The sequence below is a fragment of the Cheilinus undulatus genome, linkage group 21 (genome assembly GCF_018320785.1).
Source record: "Cheilinus undulatus linkage group 21, ASM1832078v1, whole genome shotgun sequence".
NCBI classification, from domain to species: domain Eukaryota; kingdom Metazoa; phylum Chordata; class Actinopteri; order Labriformes; family Labridae; genus Cheilinus; species Cheilinus undulatus.
Genome location: NC_054885.1, coordinates 31,816,289 through 31,835,696, shown reverse-complemented (window position 1 = coordinate 31,835,696; position 19,408 = coordinate 31,816,289). Strand labels below are relative to the sequence as shown.

The 19,408-nt window shown below is 41.2% G+C and overlaps 2 protein-coding genes across 2 annotated transcripts in view; one reads left to right on the top strand and one right to left on the bottom strand.

Moving 5' to 3' along the window:
* coro7 (coronin 7) overlaps window positions 1-19,408 on the bottom strand; it is a 189,964-nt gene that overhangs the window by 51,714 nt on the left and 118,842 nt on the right. The window lies entirely within an intron of this gene.
* The window catches only part of vasnb (vasorin b), a 42,158-nt gene that overhangs the window by 4,607 nt on the left and 18,143 nt on the right, over window positions 1-19,408 (top strand). The window contains exon 2 of the mRNA XM_041816982.1: window positions 8,773-8,825. The gene's annotated coding sequence lies outside the window, so the exon portion shown is untranslated. The remainder of the gene's footprint in view (window positions 1-8,772; window positions 8,826-19,408) is intronic.

The window sequence follows — 19,408 nt, the reverse complement described above, 5'->3', positions numbered from 1 at the left end:
GAAAGATGAAGATGAAGATGTTTTTTTGTTTGTTTGTTTTTTAAAGGGGTGATTAGTTCATGATCCACTCCAGTCTGCTGCAAACTACAGAGCTGTAAATGAATATTTTACAATAAAAAGTATGATAAAATTATTTCAAGATAATGCATTTGTTTTAATTTTGTCACCTGAATGCAACAACGTGAATAAAAACCTTAAAGAAAGACAGCATTTATTTGTGACTGAACTGCAAAATCATTCAATATGAATAAAGATTTGGGGATTTTTGTCCCAGTTTAACCCTGCTAACAGATGCATAGCTGAATAAACAGCACTGAACAGAACTTTTGGCATATTTGGGCCTAAAAATAAGGCTGAATTAAACCAAGTGAGCTGCCTGAGGGCACAGTGTAGCGGGAAGGAGGATAGAAACAACCCCTAGTGGTGATCTGGATGTCTTTGCATACTACGAGGGGCATAGGAAAATAACCTGTTGAAAAAATAAAGTCAGCACCTTTAGGTTGGAGTCAAGGGGTGAAGTGGCTAGTAAGCACGTCTGAGGGTACCATACGGGTGGGTAGTAGGGCTGCCACGAGCCCCTGGCAGTCTCCAGGTGTAACACCAGGGGTGAAAAGGCCCAGACAAAGGAAATGCCATTGAGCTTGACATTGGCTCGGGTTGGGCACATAGGGCCTGTGATGAATCCTAAGCACCCTGCATGCCTAAACCTTACGCACATGACTGTATGATCTTAAAAGAAACCTTAAACAACACAAAAAAGTCAAAGGGGAGTTGTTTGAAGACTGACTTTCTGCTTATCTTCCTCTTATTTTTGTCAGTCATTGGCTGCAGTTGATAAAGAGATGCAGCCACACCACAAATGTTTGTCTGTTAGCCCTGATGAAGACCTACATGGTCAAAACATGTTGGCTTTTAAATGATTAGGCCATTAAGATGAAGTATTTTCAAGAATTCACTTTCTCATTTTTCATGTTTGGAGTGCCCGGTTTCATCATTTTATACTAGTCATACAAAACAAGTCCTTAGACTGACTAAAAATTCCCAATAAACAGTCCAGATCTCTATCATTGTGGCCCAAATTGTGCAGCCCTACTGGGAGCTTTGAATCTAAAATGTGCATTAGTGCGTGCTGCTTAAGTGTGAGGCTCATATGCACATCGGGAGGATTATCCCAACCCCACGGGACATTTCTTGCCCTTAAATGTCAGTTTGTGGAAAGGGAAGCATGACTAAGAAGATGAGCCCTCTGTCATAAAACCCCAATTTAAACAATTAAATGCAGACCACTGTGACATTTATGTGAAAACCACAGAATCTGTCCCAGATCTGGTTGCTAACTTTGGGTCAGTCTGCACTTTTATTCGTTATTTTCCTCCAAAATCAAGGCTGGAATTTCATCATGTGGGTCAAAGAGTCAAATTTCACCTTTGATGGTTGCTGATAATGGTGTTCATTCTCTTGTGCTGACAGAAAGATCTGCCAAACTTGTTAAAAGGACTCACTTCCTTACACTCTTCTTTCTGCAAACTGGCTAAAAGTAGAGCTCCGTTTTGTGCCAGTCTGAATCCTGAAGCATCTTCCCCTTAGGGATTAGAGGGTTAAAAGTCAGGTGGCGAGGCGAGGAGGCCTGGGGAAGGAGCAGAAGAGGTAGAGGAAGGCTGGAGTAGGGCACTCACACAGCAGGCAAAGAGAAGGGAGTCGACGGGGCAGAAAGCTGGAATATAAGAGTGCGTGTTTGTTTTTCTCAAGGCCACGTGAGAGTGGGGGCTCATCATGATTAGTGAGTTTGTGTGAGCGAGAGAGTTCAAGATGTGCAAATTCTTCAGCTCAGGTGCTGCCCTGACAGAGAGAGAGAGGGCCGAGAGCTGAAGCTGCTTCTTGGAGGTGGCGTCTTAAATAAAATCCCCGGCTTCAAAGGCCTCAGCCTCACACATCAATGCTGACCAGGCGGTATGCGCAGGCAAACCCCAGCTCATACGCCTGCCAAGCTAAATTGAAGAAGAGCCCGCCGATGCGGCCAAATGATGCGTTCAGAAGAACCACTTCAAAACCTTGCATAAATATACACACACATGTGAAGGGATCTGGAGTGCCCCAGCTTGAGCTCAAACCCCAAATAACTGCTGTCCTCTCATGTCCACACAGACATGCACACGCACTCTTGCACCAATCCTCCGAATCAAAGACGGCATGAAAGAAACAGCAGTTTCAATTAAATGCTAAATATCTGCAAAAATCCCACAAATTCCTAAAACCAGCTCAAGTGATTTCTTCAAGGAGAGGAGCAGAGGGGGAAACAGATGGAAAACAAGACAGAGAGAGGGAGGATGCTCATCCCAAAAGCCACCACAAATTGCTGCATTTCAGCGGGGCCGTAAAAAAAAGAGAGAAGCGGCTCTTAATCTAAGGTTGTAATTACCTCTGGCCGGCACTGTAATTAGGAAATGAGCCTTGAACCAGATCTGCAAAAGCAAACACACAGTCACACTGTACCACACATACCTACACTATCTGACCAAAACCAGAAGGGGAAAATACAGATCTGACATCCATAGTGCAGCCAAATATTAAACCGCAGATTAAATATTAACTCCTAATGTTTTACTGAATGTGGATTTATGATAAGATGGCTGAATGAACCTTTCACTGGTGAAGGAGTGTCTGCATTTCAAGGCTATGGCCAGGCAACAGGGAACAAAAAGCTTAACTTAGCACTTCTTGGCTGAATGGGAACACACAATATCTACCATTTTACTGCAAAATGGAAATACCGTTTTACTCAGCAGAGAAGGCTCTGCTCTAAAGATGCTCCCTGGGTTCGTCAAGCAGCATGCTTTGACTTTCCTGGGATTGCATGGCTAGAAACTCGAATATGGATACATTCATTTATGACAATGTTCACTAAATACAGTAAAAATGGTTCAAAAGCAATGAATCCATAGTAGCAGGAATCTCAATATGAGGGCACAACATGCTTTAGGCTGTAAAGGAGGAGGCTGGGCTGGAGGAGGTTAAGCTTTTCCATCAGCTACAGCATAGTGCATAAGCATCAATGCAAGCAGGGATTAGAGAGAAATACATCATATCTAAACACACAAATTGAGAGAAAAAGCTGTGATTAGCAGTGGAAGCTGGGAGGAGATGATTGGGATCAGCTGGCTGTCAGCTGATCATGGCTGACTACTGTTCTTCATGAACGAATGCTGAGCTTCATTTGATATTAGTATGGAAAAATCAAAATCATACAGAAACCTATGTGATACTACTGCAACAAAATATAAGTCATAGACACACAATCTTTGGTATTTTTCATTTTCATTCATCAACAATTGCAGACTAACTCATACACACTATCTGAACTGCACAAAAATGTATTTTATTTACAAAAACTGTTTTTAGCATATTTAAACCTGTTTTGTCTGTGGTAAAAGATTAATGCCTCTGTTTAATTGTCATGGTCTGACCTACAGGGTCATCTTAAACTTGAGCGTATTAGTTTGTGATATTTTAAAACCGGAATTAATGAACATTTCACCAATGAATGCATGTTTTTCTACTTAATGCTGCTGATTCATCCGCTGATACAAGCTTTGTTTGTTTTGGCCTGCTGTGCTGCCGTCTTGGCATGACTCTCTTGTAAAAGAGATTTTTTTGTATCTCAGTGGGAATGCTTCTGGTTAAATAAAAGTTAAGCAGCATTTACCTACACTGAGGTTGTTAGAATTTTATATTTTCTTGAATACCTTGTGTTTCCAAAAGGTAAACCTTCATATATTCAATGACTGGTGGTATCAAAAAGTAATGACACTTATCAATGTAAGGGCAAATTTTCAATCAAAAGAGAGAGTACTGTCCAAATTGCACAGAGTTTGATTTATGCATCTGCGTAGCCTTGAACCCTGTGGCCTTCACACAAAGCTGGCTGGCATGCTATGAAGTGCTATGGTTTCCACAAACATGCAGGAAATGTGGCTGCTAGACCAGGAACTGGCATAAACCTTACACTGCAGAGTGATGTTTGGGCTTAGTTTTGCAGAATGGCATGGTCACAGCAATGCACAAGCTTGTGGAGCTCACAATGGCACAGGCATCTATGATGCAGAAGTGTAAACCAGGCTAAGTTGGAGAAGTTGATGGAACTGGTGTGGAGTAAAGGAAATTTGCGAAGAATTTCTGACAATTAAAAACAATGCTGGATGTCCAGGACTTCTATATTTGTTGCTCTGGTATCAATATCATTTGAGTTTCATGAATATAAAATGCTCCTAATTTAAGTTAAATAATTACCTCCACCAAGGAGGTTATGTGATCGTGTTAGTTTGTTAGTTTGTTCATTTGTTAGAAACATAACTCAAACAGTTGTGGATGGATTTTGATGAAATTTTCAGGAAATGTCAGAAATGGCATTAGGAAGAACTGATTAGATTTTGGGAGTGATCTGGATCACTGTCTGGATCCAGGAATTTTTTAAAGGATTCTGTTCTATTGGGAGATAGGGCTAATGGCGGAGGTCTGCGCTGTTAACACTTTACACCAGGAGATGGCGGACATGAGTAACTTCAATCCCAGCAGCATTTTTTGGTGTGTTTCTATTTAAAGTTTTGGAGTTTATAAAGTTTGAAAGACACACGCCCAGTCGAGGAGATGAGTCGGAGCGTAACAGAGAGAAAGAGCAAATTGTAGCGAGAATACTCACAATGCTGGGAGGAACAGAGGAATATTCATCCTCTGCCATGACTTCCAGTCGTCCGGTGAGACCATGGGTGAGACTGTCAGTGCATCTGTTAGCACCCACAGGCAATGCTTCTACAATGACAGTCCACCTGTAGCAAAGCCAATGCTTTGCCCCACCATGTTTCCACCCCATCGGGGAGGGAGTAATCGGTGAATGCCATGGTGGGGGGCACATGGGGATGGATCCAGGAGTTGTTTAAAGGATTCTTCACTATTGGGAGATTGGGCTAATGGTGGTCTGCGCTCTCCGAGTGCTTTTCTAGTTCCCCATTTAGCTAAGACATAGCTTACTTAAACATAGGCCTGGCTTCTGTTGTCTCCAAATCAGTGCAACACAAACTGCATTGATATCAACAATACTATCCTACTCCATACTTTATATTAAAATATATCACTGTACTGCCCAGCCCCATTAGAGGTTAAAGTCTGAATCCGTGCAAGGTCACCATGCGTCCACTCGTCAAAGACAGAGGTGTCAGTCATGCTCTCCCCTGCAGTCACATCATACGTACCAGCCGACACGTACATCCTGAGCCGCTCTTTAGCATTGCACGTCTGGATGTTGGAGTTCTCATATCCCCTTTTACTTAATGTCTATTTCTGTCACTGCAGAGGACTCAAATAGTGTCGTTATCTGCTGCTTCCTGCACAGAGAGAGCAGCCTGAGAGAGAAAATCTGCACATGCATACGTGCAAATACCTGCATGTGTGTATCCGAATGCCACTGCGTATCAGCCCGACTCCAATCACTCAGCACTGCAATCTACAGCAGAGTGGTTGCGACAGTGCCACAAGTCATGGCTTGTCACCGTTGTATGTATTCAATATGCAAAAAGTCACTTTGATGCACACTGGCAGGAAAACACGATGCTCTGCTCTGCTGTCTCCATCCTCTCTGCAGGATTAAGGTTCGGATTGAGCTGGACAAACTGTTGCATGTTTCAGAAGACGCCACTACAAAGGGGTGCAAATAGAAATGCCTGACTGCAAAGTCTTGCTCTGCTTTGAGATGAAAACAGATGGGGGAGAGAAAGGGAGTGACCCAGAGGAAAACAAGAGAGAGGGCGAAGGGTGAGACGATATTTATGTTAAAGACATGAACACAGAGAGGAAAATTATAGTGGATGGAAAGGCTAAAAATTATCAGTGCTCTAGAAAAAGGAAGAACAAAAATACCCCCTTCAAAGAGAATAAATGCAAAGGGAACCCAATAATGCTGAAAAGAGAAAAAAGATACAACCAATGATTTTCAGTCTGTACAAATTAAAGACCAAATGTCTCAGAAAGACGTGCAAAAGGAGGCAGAGTTCTTCTGTCATTTATGGGGCTGAGCAGTGCACATGATTTGTGCCTATTTTGAGTTTCAAACTCTACTTTCAAAGCTAAATATTTACAATGTAGCCAAAGGATTGTCTGAGAGGGAGACACGGTGACCTCTGGAACCCGGCCGCGCCGTCTGAGAATGATTCCCCACACTTAGCCCAGCTCCAGCCAGCACGCATTGTTGCATTTTTCTGCACACATCAGTGAAACATAACATAAGAAAACAAAAAAACATCCACTTAGTCAGCACACAATAACAACATGCACACTGCCTGCTTGCAGCAGTGCAAAAACACTCCCACAGACAAATAAACACATGGATGCAGAGGGCAGTGAAGGCCTCACAGCAGGTCAGAGAGCCAAACCGAGCTTCATCTGTCTGTCACAGACAGATTCATTTTCTGATGTAAACATGCAGCAGTGTTTGTGGAAGGGAGTGTGTGCCGCTGCAGGGTGGCTCAGAGATGCAGGAGAGGTTGCACAATCAGGTAAAGCACGTGAGGTTTGGCTATTCCACTCATGGCTCAGGTATACAAAGTATGGCTGCTTAGTGGAAATGTACTGGAAGAGTGAGTCGAGTCTGTTAACTGTGAATACTTAGTTAAAATCAGAGTATGCTTAGACATGGCTTACTTAAACGCAGGCCTGGCTTCTGTTGTCTCCAAATCAGTGCAACACAAACTGCATTGATATCAATAATACTATCCTATCCCATACTTCATATGGAAATATATTACTTTACTGCCCAGCCCCATTAGAGGTTAAAGTCTGAATCCGTGCAAGGTCGCCATGCGTCCACTCGTCACAGACGGAAGTGTCAGTCCTACTCTCTCCTGCAGTCACATCATTCCTGCCAGAACAGGCAGGAAATGGTTAAAAAAACACTGTGCTTCTCAGCTAATAAGATGAACAGGCCTTAAATCCATTAAATTTTAAAAAGCTGACCATTGCAGGGAAATATAGCAGTCGTTTTTTGCCAAACTCACCCATTAATAGAAGACCTGTCATGTGGTCACTTTGTGGTTGGGTTTTCCCAAAAATGACTCGTGATTACAATACCATAACAGCACTCTAAAATAACATTTAATAGGGGCTGATATTGTATTTATGTGAAGCAGCAAACAGAAATCACTCACAGTTATCAATAATAAGATGCTAATCAGTAAAAACAAACATTGTGGTAGATTTTCCCAGGTTACCTGGTTAAAAAGACGGTTATTGTTTTTCACTTTGCATAAAGATGCAAATAGAGCAGGTTATGTCCTTCATAAATACATAAAAGCACTAAACATGAGAAAACACTGAAGTAGAGGGCTAAAATTGAAATAAAATGATCTGGGAGTGCACCATGGTGCATCCATTAGGTGGTTGTCATTATAGCTAAGGTGATGTTTCCCAACTTTTCACCACACTGATGCTTGTCCATTCAACACGATATAAAAATGATTGAATCTCAACTGCTTTAATGATTGATAGTGTCTTAAAGCAGCAGTTCCCAACCTGGGGCCCAGGACCCCCTAGGGGGGGTGCCAAAGATCTCAGGGGGGGCACAAGGCTTTGTCTGCTCTGAGCTTGTTAAGATTAAATTTGCAAATATTGAGTCAAATTATGATAAGGCACTTAGTAAACAGTTTAAACATTAGTCTTTGGTAAGAAAAACCTGTGAAGTTCCACTTCCTTAGGGGTTATCCATGAAACAATAAATGGATGTTGATTTTTGGCAACAATATGATGCTATAATTTTTTTTGTTCGGTTCTTTGGGGGGGGGGGGGCTCAGCTTTTCTTCCAAACAAGTAGGGGGGGCTTCAAGTAAAGATGGTTGGGAACCCCTGTCTTAGAGTACTGAAACTCAGATCTGAGCTTTGGAAGAAATGTGTGGTTGAGAAAGCAAAAAGGATGATCAATCAGTCAGACCACATCCGTCGCCTTCAGTTCTCTTCAGCCCGTTTATTCTCGATGCAGTTATAGCGAGAACGTACCTTTAAGAGAAAATGCAAAGCTGGTTTATTTTCACCTTTAAGACCTGTTGTGATGTCAGTGCACTTCAGATGATCTTCTGGTTTTTCAGACATGTAGCAAACAGGAAGGTCCACACCAGGAAATGAGATGTTTTTCGGTCGCAACTTGACACACCTCAGTAAATGAAGAGTTAAACTTAAAACTTAAGCTCAGACATGACTTAAGTATGCTAACACAAAATCAGAGTGATATGATATTTAGCCCATATTGCCCAGGCCTGCTAGGCAAGGTTTGATTTTAACTGGTATTGTCCTGAAGTTAAAAAAGACAACACCTCATTCATAGACACTTCAAGAGGGTGAAACTCAAACAATCTCTACAATCAAACCAGAAACTGTGCTATTCGCACAGCACCCAGTATGGGGGTTTGAATAAAGCAGCGACTGTCTCACACTTAAGTCAACTCCGCACACACTCCCTGGGTCCACGGCTGATGGGCTGATAGCACAGGACAAGGAGCTGACAGTGCGCAGAGCGGTCGGCCTGCATTCTTCCTCTCCTGCTCTGTCATTCTCTTGTTGCTGCCACACGGCCTGCCAGCGCTCAGCACGCTCCTGCACACAGCTGGAATCCAACCAATTAACAGGGAAAAAAAACACACTTCCTGTTTTTCTTGTAGGCCTGTAACAATGCATGACAGGAGGCTCAGTCCAAATAAGCAGCTAACAGGTTCAACTGTTGTGTTTTTTTTCCAGGGAGAACAGACTGAAAAGTGGAGTGAGAGTAGAAGAGGAGGCTTCTTCACTGGGTGAGTAAAGCATGAAATTAAATCTGACAGTTTTATTAGTAATCTGTGTCATTAGGAAGATGTCGCCAAATTCTATAATACAAACATTCTGTTAACATCCGACTTTTGTTTACTGTTAGATAAACGACATCAGCAGTGCTGTCATTTTGACACGTGTCATAATAATACACTCCTTTGAATATGTGTATCCGGAAGCCCAAACCACACGCTACTGGCGGTCCTTATTGTGTTAACCGTAACACCCTGCCTCCTCAATAGGGCCCTTTCACACAACTCCGAGCCTCTTGACAAGACTGGCAGGAGAACAAGAGCGGCTTTCTTAACGCACTCGCTGGGTTTAATAGATACAGTGAGGCTGTGTAAGGTTACAGACGGAGAGGGAGTGTGGAGTTCACTCTGCCTGTCAGGTTGAAGTGGGAGGAACATAGACTTCTCAGAGCAAATAGCCTGCATGTTTGAGGTGCTGAAGCTTTGAGTCTTACTTTTTAATTACTCTTTAGGGGAAGTTTGGGGATTCTTGAGAAAGAAGCAAATCAGTCAGGAAAATTAGGAAATAAGACAGTTAAGCTTCTTGATCACAAGAACCACAGTGCTGAAAATTTGCTGAAATATTCTTGGTGAGCTCCAATTTTTTTCCTTAGCCCTTGTAAGATTTGTATGAGAAATAGGGCTGAATGAGGCAGGTAGGGTTGGTTAGAAGGATAACAACTCTGGTATCAAGTGACCAAGATTGACTTTCTGGGATCCTTGTGCATGCACAGAGGCTGCTTTATACTCTTTTCTGCCCTCTAATATATTCTTATCCAAATTTTTGATGGTTCTGCATTAATGTCTACTTACAAAGGCACCACAGTGCAGGATGTGGTTGCTTTAGTTGACATATTTTGTACGTTTAGCACTTTGAGCCTGATTCAGTAAAGGATTGTCCACTTTTTGCACCCATGAAACCTGTGCAGATGAATGAAAATGACTAATTTTAATCACCAAACCCACATAAATTGGATTAAATGCATCCTTAAAAGTACAGAGCAAAAAGTGTCAACTGTGTGCTGGTGCTGGTTGTGCATATTTAAGTAAGTGCTGCACAATTAATGTAATTGCAATCGCACTGTCAGGCTGTGCAATTATATAGCTGCATAGAAGGCTGAAATTAAAGGTTTGCAAAAATGCATGCAGAATGCCTAAACTATTTTGCTGTGCAGAAGTACCTCTGTTTTAACAGGAAGAACATTTTTTGGAGAGTTATTTTGAAAGGAGGACTGTAAAAAAGTTCCCTGAGTTGAGAAATAAACACTTCAATACCATTATTATTATGTGCATTTAACTTGTTGAGCAAGGAAGCAGACTCATGAGACGATGTATGAATTATGTCACAATCACAACTGCAGTATTGTGCAGCATGATTGCAAATGCACAATACTACCAAATTGTGCAGCTAATTCAAATGTGTGTTATGTGAATGTGCATCTTTGCAGAAAAAATGGCCCCTTTCTTTGCAAACAAGCTTCATTGTAAAAATCATTGTAGGGTGTTTTCAAACTGAGCACAATCCCTACTCCCCTACTGGTCTGATTTCATAATAGTGGCATGGTTCCAACTAAGATTGGACAATTAGATGGCAATATTGTCTACTGAAAAAGCAGAAGGTGCAATATTTCTTGGCTGAAATGTTTGCAAAAGCCAGTTTAATGCATCTTTTTTTTGCTCTGCACATTATGCAAACACTCAGGTGTTAATTTTTTCAAGAATACTTGCAAGGAGTCAAAATTTATTGCTAGTGTTTGTTGAAAAATACAAAAGATCAGGAACTTTAAAGAACAATTGCATATTAAATCACAATTGCAATAGTGGAAAAAATGAAGAAGATTATTTTCCCAAATCGTTCAGCCCCATTTACAAAATAGTCCAAAACAGCAGGTGGCTGCATCCACATAGTTGATTTGCTAATCTGCAAAAAACTGTGAGAAAGAAGCAGACACAACCATGGCATCTTGGGTTGAGATCTTTTAATGCTCTGTGGAGACAACAGAGTCCATCCTGGAGGCCACGATAGATGTTTTTATCATTCTTAAGTCACCAGCCAGGCTTGCTTTAAACACCCAAATCTACTGTGCAGCTTGGAGGATAAAATTGGCCTATACTGCATGGATGCAATGGTGTTTTTAGAGACTGGAGAAGTTTAGAATAGCCTTTTTAGCTCTATGCACCCAGAGGTTCCTTGTACACAGGCCTGGTTGCACATCTCCCAAGTGCCATGCCTGAGTCCACATGAACTGGGTCCAAGACAAGCAGTTAAAGCAGACTCAGGCTTTGCACCTGAATGCAGTATGCTTGCGTTCACACTGATCAAATGGAGCCAGATTTTGGGCTCAAGTGTCCCTTAATCTGGGCCCTGGTCGCTAATGTGAAAGCAACCTAAGGCTGCTTTCAGACCATAGCTGTTTGGTCTACTTTAAACCATAGCTGTTTGGTCTACTGCTGGTTCCTTTCCCTGGATAGACCGGTCAATTTGGAGTGGTCTGAAAGCTAAGCGGACCAACCTGTGAAGCAGTCAATACCTCGCAACATGTTGTAGTCTCTCACTCTCATTTTGTCACCTTCTTCTTTTGTGCCGATTCACTCTTATTGTGTAAAGAACAACATACTGGACAGCTCACTTAGATGCTGATCATACTGAGCACCTTTGGTGCTACTCCGTTGTTTATGTAGTGAAAAAGCTAACGGAAGGAGATGGATTTCCCATTGTTCTCAATTTTACGTTTTCTTCCTTCTTAATCCCTTTTTGTTTGGAATGATAGCGCCACAAACAAGTAGAGATATAACTGCTTGACATCACCTTGATGGTTTGGTTTGTTTGAGCATGGGTGCAGTGTAAAAGCAAATCAAACCACATGAAAGTGCAACAGTATTGCTAGTTCAGTTCAGCACAGTGACGAGTTGAATGCTGTATGTAAGATGCACAAACTTTCCAGTGATCATGGCAATAATTCTGCCTCTGTTTGACTTAAAAAGAAACTGTGTATATAAAAAGTGTAAATATTATTTTGACATTACTATTTTTGATATAATAAGGGGTTAAATCAGTCTAGGGCTATCAGCGGTGCAACCCTTCATCTTCATCTGTGAAGATGTCTTGGAGAGGTTATTGTGGATCAATTTTAACAATCATGCATGTCACCTACTATCACATTTAAAGAGATAAGTCAGGTAGAGTGAAGATAAGAGCAGACTTAAATATGGTTGAATTTTGTACTGCATCTGTTGCAATAACAAGATTTTTAAGGAGGTATTTTTGAGATAAGATAAGATCAGATAACAGTGGAGGGATCTCAAAGGAAATTCTTGTTGAAGTTTATCAAAGTTTTAGGGCTTATCACATCAGGTAAAGTCAACAAAGCTGTCTATTGACAAAGTTCAGAAGAAGTTCCTGTCACAGAAATTAAGAAGGAGTAAAAGGGAGCAGTCAAATGTCCTTTTAGGGTCTTTAAATGCTGCCACTGCCCAGAAATAAAGACTTATGTGCTTTGACTGTGCAACTTTCATTACTTTTCTTGCCATACACTTGAATTTTCTTTCTAAGTTTCACCAGGTATTTTTAAAGATAAATCCGAAGATTAAAATAAGCAAAGCTCTCTCTATGTGTTGAGTTGCGTCACTAGTGAAACTGTCACTCTGATTCTGTCTCCTACTCTTCGTACCCTTCCTGACCCCTCACCTTATGTCCCCCCCCGTATTTCTGTGTTGTGCTTGTCGTCAATGAGCTGTGACAGGGACTGTGTGGACTTGTAAAGACGCATGCATACACAGGACAAGACCGTAGCCTGGAGCTGCTGGACGTACACCGCTACTCTCTCTAATTGCTCTACAGCTCCTCTGACTCTGAGCAGCCTGGTTCATGGCGAGGATAAGAAAGAGAGAGCTGTGTTTGCCTTAAACTCCCATTGTGGGGTTCTTTTTCTTCAGTTACACGTGCACTTGTTCCTCGAGCGAAGGAATCTGTGCATGGTGTGTCTTTGTGCTCGCTATTCTATTCAGTGTCAGCACATGCTGGCGCCATTTCTGCCTTAATCCTCGAGTTTCAACATCAAAGCTTTAACATATGGCGATGAATTACAGCCCACTCTGACATTCTGTGTGTGTTTTACCTGCCTTTTCCTGAGTGCTGACTGCACGTCTCCACCACACCTAATGTATATATTTAGATATGCTGTAAAATTTGAGCCTGTGCATGTGACAGGGTGCTGAATCAAAGCCAAATGTCTGTCTGGATTTCCCATTAATGGATTTTCTGACATGACAGCAGAAAAAAAATAACCTTTCCCTTCTTACCGAGCTGCTCATTAACTTCCTAAGACACAACGGCAACAGTCAGTTAATAATGTTAATATTTCTGCATAGAGGCAAACACAGAAGAACAAACAAGGGTGCTGCTCCGTGATATTCATGTACACAAACTCGACTCCAAACTGGCCGATCACACATGTATGAGCAAACACACAGGTACGCATTGTTCAGCGTGTTGCCGTACAGGTCAGCTCAGGAATCCGCCGTACTCACTTAATGACGTGCATGAGCGGATGTGAGAGCAAACAAATGGTTCTTTATTTAGACAAATTGCTACTCACTGCTACAATAACAAAGCATCATTCATTCCCTCCCCCGTCTCTGTGGCAGACAGTCAGGTCATCTCAGGATCTCTCTGACTGACACAATCCTGCAGACTGTAGGTAGAGCGCTATGCTCCTTCAGAATCACACCAAACAAGCTTGTCTGTCTCCAGTCAATGATTGGTGGATGTTAGTGCTAAGGAAGGGGCCTCTTTAGGGGACATTTGCAGTGGTTTGCATATTTAGTAAGACTTGGATGCACTTTACAGTTAATTATCCTGCAAACCTTTGTGCTTTGTTGTAGGAATGTAAAAGTTTAACTACAGTTCAAGACTGACAAAGGATGTAGGTCTTTTTGTAGGTCTAGTGACTAAGCCTATGCAGTCCAAAAATCATCAGCCAAGGTTGAATGGTAAAGGTTGATTGTTTGAAGTGATATAGGAGGAAAAAATCATAATTCAAACATTTGGGGCCCGATTGTGGCCCTGCACATTAGTGAAAACTCAAGCTTTATATAACTTTAGATCTCCAACTTGTCTAGGATTGGTGAAAAAAATCTGGAGTCAATCGGATTAAATCCCTTAGGGTAGTTCTTTAAAATGCAAGACCTGTAAAACGTCCAAAAAACAGAAAAAGTTGAGCTTCAACCTTTTTGATCTCACTTCCTGTACATATTTTAAAAAGACAGTGTATTTGTTTTTTGTTCATCTGGACATGATACATATGTGTACCAATTTTCATGCCTGTAGGTGAAACCAGTGGGAGGGGCTATCCAAAAAGTCTTCTAAGGGGCGCTGTTGAGTTAGTTCTGTTGTACTAGCATGAAACCACTAGAATGCAAAGTTTTCACCAGGATTGATAAATGTGCAAATTTTGGTGAGTTTTTAGGCACGTTAATGCCTTCAAATTAGAAATTACTTTGATGGATGAAAAAAATAATCCCTACAGTTTCAATAAGGTCCTTGCTTTGGGGTCAGGGCTCAGGTCCTAATGACTTGTTGAGAGTCACTGGGAATAAATTGAAGATAATTCAAGTTTCCCACTGATGGGTTTGTTAGCTTGTCGCTAACACAAAATAGAAACTGCCATTAAAGCGCTAACAGATTTAGCATCACATTAAAGCAATAATTTATTTTACTTGACAATAGTTGGCCAAATAAATCACTGGATTGTGTTTTAAGGCAAAATGACAACTAAAATGCATAGTTTATTAAGTTAAGAGATGCAAATTTTGTTTCTCAGAATCACTACAGTCTCTAACAGAGTGTCATAAGTACATAAGATGCAAGCAAGCGTCAGAGACACTTCAGCCTGATTACATGGACTCCTATTGTAGTATTCTGACAGTATGTAAGCAAAGCAGCACAACATAGTGCAACATTGCCTGCACTTCCTACTGTCCTCTATATTGCTTGCATTGAGATGGGTGAGGAACAAGAGAAGAGGGAGATGACAAGGCACAAGGACTGTCTGAAAGGATAATTTACTGTATTTTTTTTCACTTTTCTCACTCAACAGAGCTTTTTAGCTTGCTTTGCAAAGTGGAGATAGTTGTGTATTAACCCTCTGAGACTGACGCTGTCGCATTTTAAGAGAGACACAGGTTAATAAAAGTTGAATAAACTGCTATTGTGCTGCTCTAACGACAATATCCATGCCATCATAGCCCTAATAGAGGCTTTACCAGCAAGCCTCAAACTTGGGTGACTCTCCTGGGCCTTTACAGATTAAATCTACACCAGTAACTCTGGGACTGTATTTATCAAATTTTTAATCCATTTTCAATTGACTCTGCTCTGCTCAAAAGATGCTCCCTGGGTAAGTGAAGTTATAAAGGTGGCGGCTGGGGTGGAGGAGGGGAAGCTTTGCCAGCAGCACCAGAGTGGTACATCAGCATTAATGCCAGCAGGGATTAGTGGGAAGGACATCATATGTAAATGGACCACTGTGTTGAGAGAAGGAGTGGTGATTGGCTGTGAGAACTGGGAGGAGATACTTGGGATCAGCTCGCCATCAGATGATCATAGCTGGGCCTATGACTACATCAATTAACCCTAAGCTTCATAAAGTAGAAATATCCACTTTTGTTGACGAATCTGTTTGTGTAATGCTGTTGGAAACTACTGATGACGAATCAGCAGCTTTAGATATGTCAGAAGACTTTACCCCTACCTCTCAACTATATTTCAAGGGAAAAAGGGACACTCAAAATCAAGGGGTAGGGGTCAAACTTAGAATTGGGGCTGAGCCATTGTCTCTCTTCTGAAAGAGCAGGTCTGGACTGTTTTATGTTAATGTCTACATTGTTCTTGGTCTGAGCTTGCTGAGTAGTTGATGCATGCATTCCAAATCATCTGAACTTAACCCCGCATTTCTACACTGTAACAATGAGGCAAATAATAATCCGATCTGTGTGACAGATTACTCAACACAAGCTAGTTAAACAAGTCTGCAAATACATTTTGCAATAGTGTTGAATAAACTGAAACCAAAGGTTGTGGCTGAAAGGTAAATGAAGAAATAACAGTGATACTGCCTGTTAAGAAGTTTAATAATATGCACATTTCTCAGTGTGACTAACTACATAGATGGAATGTGAGAAGTAGTTGTTGTCTCGTTGTTTTTTTTAACGCACCATCCAAGAAATACACGATACAGCGTTTTCCTTGAGGCAGTTACTGGATTGTTCAGTTGGCTTATTTATGTCCTGTGAACTGACATCTAAAAGGGGAAAGGAGGTTACAGCGGGCTTAATTTTTCATCCCTTCGTTCTGTCACTACCCTCCTCCCCTTTCTTCTCTTGTCTTGTTTGTGCTGGATATGAGGGATCTTGTGGTTGTACGCACCTGCTGCAGGTAAATTGTGGTGTTGAGGTTGGATGCTGATGTCTTAACAGACTGTTGCTGACTGATGTCTTTACTCATGCAGAGCTGGTAAGGCTCACCTGTTTGATCAGAATGTGGAGCTCATTTAAAAATCAAACATGGCATTAAAGAATAACGTCGGCCCTCGAGATCCTGTCATGTATCTGTGAAACTGTAGGATAAAAATCAGCAAAGCTGAACCCCTGCAGTGGTAATGAAAGAACTGATACAGTTAACCAAGGCAAAAGAAGGCATAGGTATGTGAATAAATGCACAGTTTTGCTTCAGGAAGTAAACATAGGACACCTGAGGCCAATGAGGAAAGGCATGTTGGTGTTAGGGGCAGGGGAACTGTGCTGTCTGACTGCCAGCCTCCTCAACCCTGGCAGTAGTTTCACAATAAATTCCTTTGTGAAATCTAATCAGCACCAGCGATCTGCATTTCACATCTATCTTGTGTGTGGCACATGTCTAAGGTGTTTTTTAATCAGAAGAAGAATCCCTCAGGGCAGAATGACTAGAAAAATCACAAACGGTAACACATAGAAAAAGGAGGGGGTGTGGGGTTTGGGGGCCTGAAAAACAGGTAGCGCTGCACGATGCCTGCCTTAAAAATGAATGCAGTGGTGTAGAGAAAAATGAGAACAGCTACACTTGAGCCAAAATGCATAAACTGAAAGTCACTGACGCATAACTGACATGACTCAACCTGAATTTCCGACCATGCTAAAGCTGTGACAACACTGACGGCTAATCTTGTGATGAGTAAATGTGAACAACGGCTAATTAATCACTCATTTGTCAATCAATATACACATAAATCCTTTGCTTCCTTCCCCTACCGGACACACATGTCACTCTTCTGTTATGTAGACTCATTTATAGCAACATAACTTCACTTGAAGAGGAGGTGCTCTGTAAGAAGAAAAAATTTAAACACTGCTTTTTGTCTACATAGCTGAAAAAAGATGCAACTTTTCCCTCCTGATATGGATTCTAATGTACAAATGTGGGGATATATAAACCTAGGAAAGCTCCAATACTGTTATATTGGAATTATATATAATAACAGTAAAAATACTAAGAGATGGATGACATTCTACTGGCTTTGACCTTTCTCTACTAGACAGGCAAAGCTGTTCTTCAGAACTGTCTCAGATAATTCAGCAGAATTGTTGTGATACCTTTGGTTATGATATCTGGTTAGTATGTTGACAGGAAACTTCCTGACACCTTAAACTACGTTAGACTATATTTGAGGCCAGTTCTTAAGAAACTGAAACTTGACTACACATGTAAAGTTTTTATTTTCAAAAATGACAATTTTTGATAACTGTTGTTCACACTGATGGGCAGAAATGTTTATGCACTGATTGAACAATTACAGCTGAAACTGATATGTAAAAATGCAATTCATATGATGGCAAATACTGAGGTTTCTCATCAATTCTTTCAGTGTAACACTCCTACTAATGCCAACATTTTCTTTTATGTTTTTCCATGACAACAGATCAAAATCAGCTTGACAGAGATATTTTGCAGTATTCTTTGAAATCATTTTTTGGGGCCAAAATCTTTCACTAAAAGGGGATATATTACGAAAAAAATCATTTTTTCAGACTTTTCTAACAAAAATATGTGCCACTGCGCCCCCCCCTCAAAAAATCTGTGCTGAAACAAGCTGTTTTTGTATTTCCCCTCATGATGTCATGTGGGGAGTTAGCATCGCCCCCAGGTTTGGTTGGACTTCCACCCTTGGGAGAAAGTTCCGCCCTCCTCTCCTGATCCTCCTCTAAGCTGCCAGCTTAGAGGAGGCTCATCCATTAAGCCACATCCATTTCCTAAGAGGGGCGTGGTCAGGGGCGGAGTCAGACAGCTCAGTAACATTTAAAGCCACAGACACAGAAATTTGTTCTGAGCAGGGCTTAAACAGAGGAGTTTTTAGACATGCAAATATCCAATACTGGAGTGTTTTTTCAGAAACAAACTTCACAGGCATGTTTTAGGATCTCTGAGACCAATATAAACTTGTCTTAAAAGGGTAAAATATGTCCCCTTTAAAGAAAGTTTCAGAAAGGTTATAAGTATCTCTTTTTATAAAAAGCTATGTATTTCTCTGAGAATTACAATAATAATAAAATTTTATCATAAATACCAATCAGTCTTTATAGAAGTTCCAAAGTGTGGTTAAAATCTTATCACAAACCTAGTATTAATACTTACTGTACTGTGAGTTAGTGTATTGTTGTATCCCTATCCAGCTGTGTTTCTTTAAATTAACAGACTCTCAGGGTTCAGATGGCCTCATGATTAGGTTGCACCCCATGTACCAAGCCTAATCAGTCAAATGGGCAGCACAGATTTGAATCTGATATTTAAGTCCTTTCCTGCATGCCATTTCCTGCTTTCTAACCCTGGTTGCCTATACTTTCTATGATCCTGTTCTCCAAATAAGTCAAAGCCCAAATATTAAAAAAGAAATCAAAGACAGATATGTTATCTTAATGTAGACAAGAGGTGGTTTGTTAGAGGTCTTGACTTTCAAACGTCCTCACAGTTGAAAAACAGCCTCATGCAAATAAGCCTTGAGTTTGTACGTGTCATTTCCCAGCTAACACGCTTCTACGCTGTGCTGCATTCAAGGTAAACGACTTGATGTTTACCTGTTAACACTAACGCCTCTTTAGGTTTCTGTTTACTGTTCTGCCGGCCTTATGAACACTTTGACAGCCTCATGGCTGCCACGAGTTGCTGCGGGGCCGCCGTGGCAGGCGGAGGAGACGCACATTTGTCGGATTCTTTTCATTCTGTCTCTGGCAACATGAACTAACCTGAGAATGAAAGGCCAAGATGGTGAAATAAGAAGTATTTAAGATATGTAGCCAACATGAGTCTCACATGTAGAGTACCAATGCTCTGCTGTGCAGAGTGTTTGAAAGCATACCTGTCTGAGCTACAGGTACAGGTGCTGTTGGATGTCTTTGACCAAGATGTAGACTGTTGTACATGCTTAGATGAGATTTTTTGCAGTATATGCACATTTAACAGTGCTGTGATAAAAATATAGGTATCCTCCTGGGCAGAATTCTTTACACCCAACAGATCATAGACA